Here is a 12,401-nt window from a genome sequence, read left to right on the forward strand (position 1 = left end):
CCACACTCCCTCCCCAGATCTCTGCTCTGCTCTCACTACATTTACCTACTTGCAATAGCGTCCAGATTCATGGCTTTAAAGACTATTAGAAAACTAAGGACTCCCAATTTTATGGCTCCAGAATGGTGCAAAGTTAGGAGATTCCATGAGTGAATATGAATGAAGAGCAATTATTAATGCTCATTTCCCATGGTCATATGATAAAATATACAGCAATTAAAAGGAATAAATGAGAACTAAATGTATCGACACAAATAAAGTTCCAAAAAGCAAGTAATTTGCTAAGAATACCTCTAAATCATGGCTCACTTAAGATAAGTTTTAAATGAACAAATATGAAAGCTTTAGTCACTAAATAGAAAATATTTTAAGCACACGAAAAGTACAGAGAAAAAAAACTTCTTGGTATAAACCCTAAGTGCCATTAAATGACATATTTTGCCATATTTGTGGTTGTTGTTTCTAAAGTAATAAAATAACACATACTTACATTTCCATATACTAAATCCCTTTCCCCATTGGAACCACTACCTGAACTTGGATCCATTATTACTGTTTTTCATAACTTCAATCAGCATCCATAAAACATATACTTTTTTGCATTTTAATGTTCACATATTTTACATGGCATTTTGGCATCACATTTTTTAAAAACAATACATTTAATGTCCTGGCACATTTTTCTCTGTTTCATTAATGTGAACTACCTTCCCTTACATCAGCGTCTTGCTGCATCCCAATTTATTCTCCTTCTGCAAATGAGAGGTATTTTCATTATTGCCCTTACACACACATTCAAGCCCACATATAATATATAAACAATTGTAAATAATACAAGGAGAACAATTAAATTTGACAATGTGGTTCCCTCTGGGAACTGAAAGGAACATACTATGTATACTAGATTTATTCATGTTGTTTTATGATATTAAGAAAAGAACTCTTATGGCAAAATGTCAAGTCTTAGTAATTCAGGAAGAAGGATACATGATTATTTGCTTCTTATTCTATGCTGTTTTGCCTTTTCAAATATTTTATAGACTCTTAAAGAGAAACAGGTGGACTAGGGTGTAGTTTCATATCTGCTTCATTCTATAACTCTTCCCTCTCAGAATACTCATAACCAGGAAACCATGTCAAAACCAGAGATCTCTTCTATCAAGGGGTGTCCTGAACCAGGAGTGGGAGGGCAAGGAGGATGTGGTCACACTCCTATGCCCCTTGCTAAAGAAATGAAAGAAAATGTTAGATAATTCTAGAATAATCTTCAAAATTGAGCAAGAGTAGATTTCTCTTGAGGATGAAAAAACTCCAAAGGCTTAAGGATCACAGTAGGTAGTTATTCAAATGAGAGATACATGAGAATTATTGCAAATGGAAAAGCAAAGAGGTCTAGGAGGAGATGTTGGGCCACTATGTAGGCCCTTTGTAGGTGACCTATTCTGCATATCATCTGCATGTATTCATCTAACAATTCCCTCTGGAGGGACCAGTGAACAATGACCTATTCCTGTTGTAAAACATGAAGTAAGGGATGTCAGATTACTGGGTACTCATAGTAAGGAATGGTATTTAGTTCTTTCCTGTATGTGAATTATAACAATGGAAAGCTCCTTATGCAGAGAGCCCAGAAAGACAGTGAAGCCCTTGGGTTTTTGAGCAGAAATAATTGTCAATGGGACCAGGCTGAGGTGTGCTGTACATGATCTGGGCATGGCTGTTGACTAGGTGGTCACAGGAAGACTATTGGCAGTGTTGGTGTCTTTTGGGATTTCAATAACCAAAGCTCCTCACTATTCAAATATTTCTACTCTCATGTGATCACAGGGCAGCACAAATCCTTGAGGAGCAAAGCCCAGAGATGAAGAACTTGGCTTTTTCTGATTCTCTTGTCCTGAGAGGGCAAATGAATGACATCTTATTCTTCTGTGTGGCTTGGCTCATGTGCATTTCAAGTCACCTGGCCACCCAAACACATCTTCCTTATGGACTTATGAAGCCCCCACATCTACAGATGCAGTGGCCTTCCAGGTTTTTCAGAAGAATCTCCCCAGCTGATTGACAAATGCACATGGAAGAATATGGGTCCTCAAATGTCAACATGCTCATGAAAAGAAAAGGTTGGAGACAATGGCATTATTAATAATCTTTCCTGTAAAATGATAAATTGTTTTATACTTCCAATAATATGACAGCATGGCCATAGATAATTATACCTCCTTAGCACCTTTTTTATAAAAAACAACTGCTGTTTCTGTCCTTTCCCGAGGCCTTTATCCTGCTCTAACTGGAAAGGATCTGCCCCATCTTTTCCCTGTCTCAGTGGGTTCTGATATCATTCTGGGAAACAGTTTAATAGCAAAAAACTCAACAATGACCTGGTTGGGGTAAGAAAGTCCAGCTCCCTTTCCTCTCAGTAGGTCTAAATCTGGGGCAAAATCCACACAGTCCTAACCACTGGGTGAGGCAGAAGCTTGTGCCCACCTAGGACCATGGCCTTGCCTACATACCCTTCTGCCCCAACCACCATCTCCCAGTTTATTTTGAGAATGTTCTCCCCAAACCACGGTAACAGGATCCCAGGTCCCATGATCTATTTATGGAATATGGTCCAGAAAACTGAGTTTATTCAGCTGAAATTATTTGTCAACTATTCCAGAGTTAGACAAAGACCAAAATCACATTTCAAGCCTAAGTTGACAGGCCCCTCGCCATCATGTTCTCTAGTCGTTTTACAGAACCAAAATCATTGAAAAGTTAGGCACTCTGAAATACCAGAAGTCCTTTCTCTTGGACTCATTGTAGACCTGGCTCAAATAGGATGACAAAATCAATAAGGGAGAGGTGTCCTCCTGATGAGTTTCCTAAAGGCCCCCTTCATGTCCCTGTTCCTCAGGCTGTAAATGAAGGGTTCGTCATTTGTGGGACCACAGCATACATCACTGAAGCCACTGCAGCCTTCCTGGAAGAGTCAGCAACTGCAGAACTGATGTACACACCTAATCCTGTCCCATAGAACAAGAGGACAACTGAGAGGTGAGACCCGCAGGTGGAAAAGGCTTTATACCTTCCCCCTGCTGACAGCACTCGCAAAACAGAGGAGGCAATTTTAGCATAAGAAAAAGTGATCCCACAGAGAGGAAGACCCCCCAAATAGGCTAAACACAACAAATATCTGGAAGTTATTGATGAAGATGTCAGAGCAGGCCATCTTGATGACCTGAGCAAGTTCACAGAAGAAGTGGGGGATTTCTCTGTTTGTGAAGAAGGACAGCCTCAGCACCATCAAACTGTGGAGCAGGGCATCCATGATGCTAAGGAGCAGAAAGAGCAGAATCAGCAGGACACAGAGCAGGGAGGTCATGATGACCGTGTACCTCAGTGGATGGCAGATGGCCACATAGCGGTCATAGGCCATTGCTGCAAGGAGACAACTTTCAAAACCAATAAAAACAAGGACAGAGCAGATCTGGGTGAGGCAGCCTATGTAACTGATGTGCTGATTCTGTGCCTGGATGTTCACCAGCATCTTGGGGATAGTGATTGTGCTTAAAGAGATGTCAGCCAGGGACAGTTTGCAGAGGAAGAAGTATATGGGGGTGTGGAGGTGGGGGCCACAGCTGATGACCAGGAAGAAGAGCAGGTTCCCCAGGATGGTGACAAGGTATAAAGACAGGAACAGCCCAAAGAGGAGGGGCTGCAGTTCTGGATCCTGTGTAAATCCAAGGAGGAGGAATTCAGAAACATCTGTGTGATTTCTGGGATCCATGTAATTAATGAAACTACAGAAAATATTAGGTGACAAGAAAATAAAACATATGGTCCGTGGAACAGCCACAGCACCTGGGTACTTGTAAGAAATGCCAATCCCCGGGTCCTGCTCCATCTTACTGATGATATGTCCCAGGGCAGGTGCCCAGCAACATGTTTTACAATCCCTGCAGATAACGCTGACCTACACTAATGACTAAGGACAGTTACATGAGAAACATGCTCATGCACCCCATGTAATACAACAATCTTTTCCTCTCCTTTTATCTCAATCTATCCTACTTCCATCCCTCCTTCTCTACAGTCTTGTCATTTCATCAGCCCAAATTTTATTGAGAATGACTTTCTGACACACTGGCAAGTTCTGGAAGCAGAATAAAGACCACATGAGTTTATTCCCTCAGAATATGCCACACCTCCAGAAAATCAGAAACATGCAAATGAAAATACAAAATTTGTCTTATCTTCAGGATCTTCTTCCCAACATGACAACAAAGCTCTTCTGTGGGTGGATGTATTTAGCTCCAGGTGAATCTGTTCCCCTTAGACAAGGGCACTCCTAGCAGCTTGTGGAGATGCATATCTCCTAAATGCTGACCTCATGTCGAGCACTGTCTAGTGGACATTATGTTACCTGCTGGCATCATTACGGTAGGATGTTTGATATGTTTCCTGGAAACTGCATCACGGAAACAGAAGGTCTGCCTCTGAGAAGGGCAGAGAGATCCGGTGAAATCCCTGGTTGGTTTCTGGGCAAGAAGGACCATGGCAGGGGATGTGTCTCAACTGTTGCTTCCTGGGAAGGCAGCACTGTTGAGTGAGCTGATGACAGACCCACTATTTGCAGTCTCTTCAGCCCTGGGGGCTCAATATTCAAAGCTCCTCATTAGACAAACTTTATTATTATTCGGGTCCCAGGACAGTGCAAACCCTTAAAGACCAGGACTGTAGAAGGAAGGCAATTGGGTTGGCTGCTTCCTTAGGCTGTGAGGCCAGGTGTTTACCATTTATTTCTCTCTTCCCATTGCACACAGCTTGCCCATGTGGAATCATCAGCCTTCTCTCTTTGGACCCAGTCTGCATGTTTTCAGTAGAAGCTATGGCATCTAATCCAGTTAGGGATATCAGGAAACTGATTCTAAATTTAAGTGTGAAAACATATTTGTGTAAAAATATACATTTTTAAGTATACCTAAATAATGGTAAAATGCACTCAGATTTTTCATTCAAGATCCCCTGAATGTTCTCTGGCTCTTAAAATTCTTTCTATTTCATACTGCAGGTTCTGATCTACAATTTTTAAACATTTCTGACTGTCATCAATATAGACAGATTTGAGATTTTGAACACCTTTCCTATTTCATCTCAGTAGGTTCAGGGTACATTTTCACTTCATGAGATCATGGGTTGAAATTATGACACTTCATCTTTAATAGAGTTATGAGAAATTACATTGTCATGGGCAAAGCACTTGTCTGCTGTGTGATCCATACTGTCAGTGGAGTGCATGAGATTTGCACCTGAAATTCTAGGTGAACACGTTACTCCATTTTATTGTTCATTACAAACATTTCATCATTAATGAATTTACTGTATTCATGCACTGATCAATTTACATTTCCATGTAAACTTTTTAGATGATCTTGTGTTGAAAACAATATGGCATTTCCTCAAAATATTACATGAAGAATTACATATGATCTAGTAATTCCAATTCTAGATGTGTACTCCCAAAAATGAATGCAAGGATTTGAACAGGCATTTGGAAGACCCATGCTCATGGCGGTATTATTCACAATGGCCACATGATAGAAGCATCCCACCTGCCTTATCAACTGATGAATGGATAAACAAAATATGGTACACACATAATGGGACTTTATTGAACCTAAAGGAAAGGAAATTCTGACACACATTGCAGGATGGATGAACTTAAAGACATTATACTCCATAAACTAAGTCACAAAGGGGTACACAGTGTCTGATTCTACTTGCATGAAGCTCCAAGGTTAGTGAAATTCAGTCAAGAAATGAGAATGAGATGGCCAAGGTCTGGGGTCAAGAGGACCAGGGTGGACTGTCAATAGGTACTGATTTCAGTTTGAGAGATGAAGAACTCTATGGATGGCTGGGGGAGGGGTTTAGGAAGCATGGTTAAGGACACTGACCTGGACACTTACAACTGATGACAGCGGTAAAAGAGCCTGAACAGCCAAAGCCATTTTAAGAGAAACAAAGCTATAGGTATCATGTTTCCTAATCTCAAGCTATATTTCAAGGCTAACGTAACCAAAGAAGAATGGTCCTGGCATAGAAACTGACACACAGATGGATGAAACAGATCAAAGAGCCCACAGATAATCTAGCACATACATGTTCAACCAATATCTGACAAGAGCACTGAGATTGCTCAGTGGGAAAAGGACCATCTCTTCAATAAATGATTTATGGAAAACTGGTAACCATATTCAATGAAATAAGATTGGATCATTATCTTACAACCCCCAGAAAAGTTATGTTAAGGTGGGTTTAAGTCTTTAACATGGGACCTGAAACCATAGAATTCTCACAGGTAAATGCAGGGAAATTTCTTTAACACTGTTTTTGGCAATGATTGTTGAAAATGACACCAAAAGTAACATCAACACATGGGACAAATAAGAGTCAAACTCATCTCACTGTGAATCCCCGTGTTGTACACCTGAAACCAGTATAATACTGTTTATCAGCTATACTTCAATAAATACTAAGTAAATAAACAAATAGACAATCAAACTCATAGAAACAGTAGAATGGTGGCTACCAAGGAGCTGGAGGAATAGAGATGCTCATACAAGAGCACAAACTTCTAGATAAAGGATTAGCTTCTGAGGATCTCATGTGCAGCATGGTGGTTATAACTAGTCGTGCTGTATTTTTGATATTTTGGGCTATTGAATATTGCCTAAGGAGTAGAACTGAAATATTTTCACCTTAAGAAGAAATGTCAGTGATGTGACAACTTAGAGGTTTTAGCTAATGCTATGGTGGTAATCATTTTGCAATACATAAATGTATCAAATCAACACACTGCACAACACAATTTTATATATTAGTTCTAACACAGTAAAGCAGGAATTAAATGATAAATACTGGAAATAAAATATTGTCTATTAATCCAATTTCTGCCATCCTGGTTACATTACATCTTCCTTTTCTCTGGCTCATTTCGACCTCTGTCTATCTTATACGGATACAAGTGATTATATTTAGGGTATAACCTAGATAGTCTGGGAGAATCTCATTCCTTAAAACACTCTAATTTCAGGTAAATAACATTCACACTTTTATCATACAATATTAATAAGTTACTGGACATAGGACATGGACAAGTAGAATGTGATGAGAGTTACCATAATATCCACTGCAGAGAATATCTTCTAGTTGACTCTATGGGAAATTCTCTACTAACCTGACCCAGAGAAGGTCAGCTGGTTTTCTGTCTCTGGCATCGTGTCTGGGGTGTGAGTGTCTGGGGGCAACATGTCCATCTAGTGCCACCACCTGGGGACCCTGAGCAGAACCAATCCAGGAACAACACACACGTGGAGGACTGAATGCATTCCTACCGCCCAGTTCCTTGACATTCCACATATCTGAAGTCCTTGTAAAGACATAAAGCTCTGTTATTTCATTATATTAGAGGTCAAGAACCATTTCTTTTTCACTAATTTGTTCTTCTTCTAGTGTGACTGATTGTGGGTATAACCTGTTAATTTTGGGTTGTTTTTGTTTCCTGAGGTAAGACTTTATTGCATGCACGGTCCCTCTTACAACTGCCTTCACTGTATCCCACAGGTTTTGGGCTGTTGAGTTGTCATTTGTCTCCATATATTGCTTGATAGCTGTTTTTATTTCACCATTGATCCATTGATTATTCAGGAGCACATAGTTAAGCCTCAATGTGTTCATGAGATTTTTTGTTTTCTTTCCATAATCTATTTCTAGTTTCATACCTTTATGATCTGAGAAGCTGGTTGATACAATTTCAATCTTTTTAAGTTTATTGCGGCTCTACTTACAGCATAGTATGTGATCTATTCTGGAAACATTCCATGTACACTTTAGAATAATATGTATCTGCTGCTTTTGGGTGGAGTGTTCTGTAGATGTCCATTAGGTACACCTGTTCTATTGTTAGTGCCTCTGTCTCCTTACTTATTTTCTGTCTAGCTGATCTGTCTATTGATGTGACTGGTGTGTAGTTGTCTCCTAAAATGAAACTGTTACATTCCACTTTGCCTTTTAATTGTATTTGTTCACATACATAGATGCTCCTATGCTGGGTGCATAGATATTTGAAATGGTTATATCCTCTTGTTGGGCTGACCCCTTTATCATTAAGTAATGTCCTTCTTTTTCTCTTGCTACTTTCTTTGTTCTGAAATATATTTACTGTCTGACATAAGTACTGCTGCTCCTAATTTTTTCTCCCTATTATTTGTTTGAAATATCTTTTTCCATCCCTTCACTTCTAGTCTGTGTATGTCTTTGGGTTTGAAGTGAGACTCCTGTAGACAGCATATAGATGGATCTTGTTTAATTCATTCTTCCACTCTTTGTCTTTTTGTTGGAACATTCATTCATTCCATTTAAATTTAAGTTGATTATTGATAGATATGTACTTATTGCCATTATAGGCTTTAGATTTGTGGTTACCAAAGGATCAAGGATAGTTTCCTTACTATCTGACTGTCCATCTTAAATCATTTTTTACTCTTTTACAAAAACAATCTTAAATTCTTTTTCCCCTCCTTTTCTTCTTCTTCTTCTTCTTCCTCCTGCACTCTTTACATATCCAGTGTCATATTCTGTTCTCTTTGTGTATCCCTTGACTAATTTTGTAAGTAGGTGATTTAATTTTGTATTTACTTAGTAATTAATTGATTTTCTACCTTTACTGTGGGTTTATTTTCTCTGGTGACAGCTATTTAGCCTTAGGAACATTTCCATCTAGAGCAGTTAGTTTAAGAACTCCTGTAGAAATGGTTTGGTTGTGGTGAAGTCCCTCAACTTTTGCTTATCTGGGAATAATTCTATCCTCACTTCAAATTTAAGTGATAATCATTCTGGGTACAGTTTTCTTGGTTGGAGACCCTTCTGTTTCATTATGTTAAATGTATCATGCCACATTTCTCTCCTGTAAGGTTTTTGCTGAAAAGTCTGCTGATACCCTGCAGAGTTTCCTTTATATGTGATCTTTTTTCTGCCTCTGGCTGAATTCAGTACTCTCTCGTTGCCCTTAATCTTTGCTATTTTAATTATTATATGTATTGCTATTGTCTTTCTATGGTTCCTTTTGTTGGTAGATCTCCGCACTTCCATGACCTGTGTGTCTGTTTCCTTCCCCAAATTGGGGAAGTTTTCAGCAATTGTTTCCTCAAAGATACTTTCTATCTCTTTGACTCTCTTTTCTTCTTCTGGTGCTCTATAATAAGAATATTGTTTCATTTGGTGTGGTCACACAGCTCTCTTATTATTTTTTCATTCTTAGAGACCCTTTTTCTTTCTGTGCTTCAGCTTCTTTGTTTTCCTGTTCTTTAACTTCCATTTCATTTACTGTCTCCTCTACTTCACCTAATGTACTTTTAAATCTCTCCATTGTATGTTTCATTTCAGATATTGTATTCTTCAGCTCCTATTGGCCTATTTTGAGGTTTTCTATCCCTTTTTGAAGTCTTCCCCAAAATCATAAATACTTTTTTGTAAATATGTGAACATGTTTATAAGTTTTGAAATCTTTATTGAGAAGGTTGGTGATTTCAGCTTCAATAATCCCTCTTTCCAGTGTTTTTTTCTTGAATTTTTGTTTTGACCGTATTCATGTTTCTTCATTTTTTTTAGGGCTTCTAGTGGGATAATAGATTTGTGTAGGAGGCACTCTCTAGTGCCCAGAAGCTCAGTTTCCTGTGTGGCAGCCCCAGCTGTTGTTGTTCAGTGGGTGTTGCACCTGTGTGCCTTGCTAGTAGTATTCTGATTTCAGGTCGAGTGTGTGGGCCATCAGCTGATCACAGGAGTGGGAAGAATACTCTGTGGAGCTTCCTTGGGTGGAGCCGCCCTCTGTCCAGGTTGCTGCAATGACAGGGGCTCAGGACTGTTGACTGTCAGGAAGAAGGAACTACTGGGGCTGGGAGGCACATGCATGTGCTATGTTACTGGCCTGGAGCTGTGGTGGACAGAACTGCCCTCTGCATGGCCTGCTGCAAATGCAGGGACCACTGGTGAGCAGGACCAGCACCTCCTGGGAAGAAGGAGCTCTCAAGGCTGGCTTTTGCATGAAGCTCCTTGGCTGGCCCCAAAGAAGGTTTAGCAGGGTGGAGATTCTCCCCCTGCATACCTGGGAGTAAACAGTGATTTCACTGTCAGCTGGCAGGACACACACCACTGCTAGGAGTCTCTGGGCTGTGTTATCAGCAAGGGAGGTGGAACATCTGAAGCTCCTGAGGGCTCCCAACCTGTTGGGCTGAGCGTGGGCTGAGGAGGTATTGTCTACCTTATCTTTCCTCTACACAGAGTACATTATGCAATCCATGCTCCTCTGGCACTCCTCTCAGTGCTGGGAAGGCTTTCATACTGCCCATTCTTCTGTCCTTCTTGGGAACAGGTTGAGTGTGCCTGTTCTTCACAGGCAGCTGGGATCTCAGCCTCCCCAAGTGTTCTGCCATCTCTATTGTCCAGCCCCACCAATCACCAAGATACCATGCAATGTAGGCTCATGCTCCCAGAGCAAATATCCAGGGCCAGGTGTTCAGGGTCCTGGGCTTCTACTCCCTCCCCACTCCACTCCTCTTCCTCAAATCTGTGGGCCTGTGTGTGAGGAGGTCTTGGGTCCCAACAGATCTTGTCTTTGTCGCTTTTTCCTTTTCTGCAGTGTCCTCTCTTTTCCCCCAGATGTAGGTGGTCAGTTCTGCCATCTTCAGGTTGATTTCAGGCCTACTTGTATTTGCTGTATTTTCATATTGTATTTGATTTGGGCAGGAGGTTTTTGTCTTGCCTTCCTACACTGCCGTCATTTTTTCCCCATCCTCATTGTAGGTGTTTTTATTGCAATAAATATAGGTGTATGTGAAGCACTCATGTCACATAGTTGCACAATCTTGATTCTTTTCTTCCCAAGTAAACCACCACAATAGAACTTTTATCACTGGTAAGCCTAAAACTTATACAATTATTATTCAGAAACAATTTCAGTTCTGCATATTGAATGCTTTGTGTACACTGAATGATACTGTATATGTCTTTTACAGTTGACATTCTTATATCTTTCATTTTTTAAATTAGTGCTTATATATTTAGTCCTGCTTCATTAACTTTAATTACCAAACAGTGATATATTATATTGCTATATCACAATTCATTTCTCCATTCCCTCATTCATGGGTATTATGGTTGAGGCCTTCTATGCTGTGTCTGTGTATGAAGACATATACAACATAAAGCCATGCATGGAGGGTTACTTCACCAGCAAGATGATGTTGTCTCTGGGAAGCAGAACAAAAACTGACAGGGAGACAGGAGACATGCCTGCTGTAAGCATTTTGATTTGTTACTTTACTTACTTATGATGATACAGTAGAATGTCAACATCGGTTAATCCTGGAATGAGTTGAAAGGAGGTCCTGTTTTTTATTGTTGTACTATATCTACTGCTGTTATATAAAATACATGGTAATTTTATAAAGAGAAGCAGGTGTACAAGGTGGGCAGCCAGCTGAGTCTCTGTGTCTCCACTTTCTCCCCAGCATCCTCTAGCCCAGCTATGAGGATAATAAAAACACCCTTCTGTGAAATGTTGTATCAAAAACAGGCTGGCAAGAAAATGAAAACCTCTCCAAAACCCTTCCCTATGACACACAAGAATTGAAGTAAATGGCAGAAACATGTAGAAGCATGTCTTAACATGCATAAGCATGTTTGAACATGTATAAGCAGCCAGATTGCTGCTCAGAAGGAGAACACATTCTGCCAGTTTTTAGAGAGATTAGGAAATGAGTAGATCAAGAGATGGCTGTGTATTGGTACAAATGCACATAGGAACTTGTTATCAAGGAGAAGAGAGTTAGGCTGGAAAGCATGGCACACATGATTGTGATCATTTCATGCCTATCATCTCCTGCTTCCCATAGAGGCAATTGTAGTAAAACACCTGTATTCCTCACCAAAGCCTTCGCTATGGGACTTTATGTTACTTGGCTGGTACCAGTTTGGAACAATGCTTTACATGTCACCTGACATGGAAGACAGATCTGTCCTCAGGAAGGGCAGAGACACCAAGCGAGGCAGGAGGCTCCTGGTCAGGAAAGGGAAGCCCAGCACGGAGCACAGGTATTTGCCTCCTGAATAGGTCAGCGCTGCTCCGGGAGGTTGTCACGAGCTGACTTCTCAGAGTCTCTATGCTCAGTGCTACTCATTCAAAACTCTTTTAATGTTATTCTGATCCATTAGGCTATGCAAATCCTTAAAGACTAAGAAAATACAAGCATAGAATTCATAGTGACTGATTTTTGCCCTGGAAAGCCAAGTATACACCATGCATCCTCTTCACATGTTCTGAACCACCTCTGTTTTACATACTTTGCACATATGTACAC

General features: G+C 40.2%; 1 pseudogene; it reads right to left on the reverse strand.

Annotated features, from left to right (window-relative positions):
- Positions 1 to 2,830: 2,830 nt before the first annotated feature.
- Positions 2,831 to 3,769, reverse strand: LOC118921177 (olfactory receptor 7G2-like; annotated as a pseudogene).
- Between the last annotated feature and the right edge of the window lie 8,632 nt (positions 3,770 to 12,401).

Source organism: Manis pentadactyla, chromosome 12 (genome assembly GCF_030020395.1).
Source record: "Manis pentadactyla isolate mManPen7 chromosome 12, mManPen7.hap1, whole genome shotgun sequence".
Lineage (NCBI taxonomy): Eukaryota > Metazoa > Chordata > Mammalia > Pholidota > Manidae > Manis > Manis pentadactyla.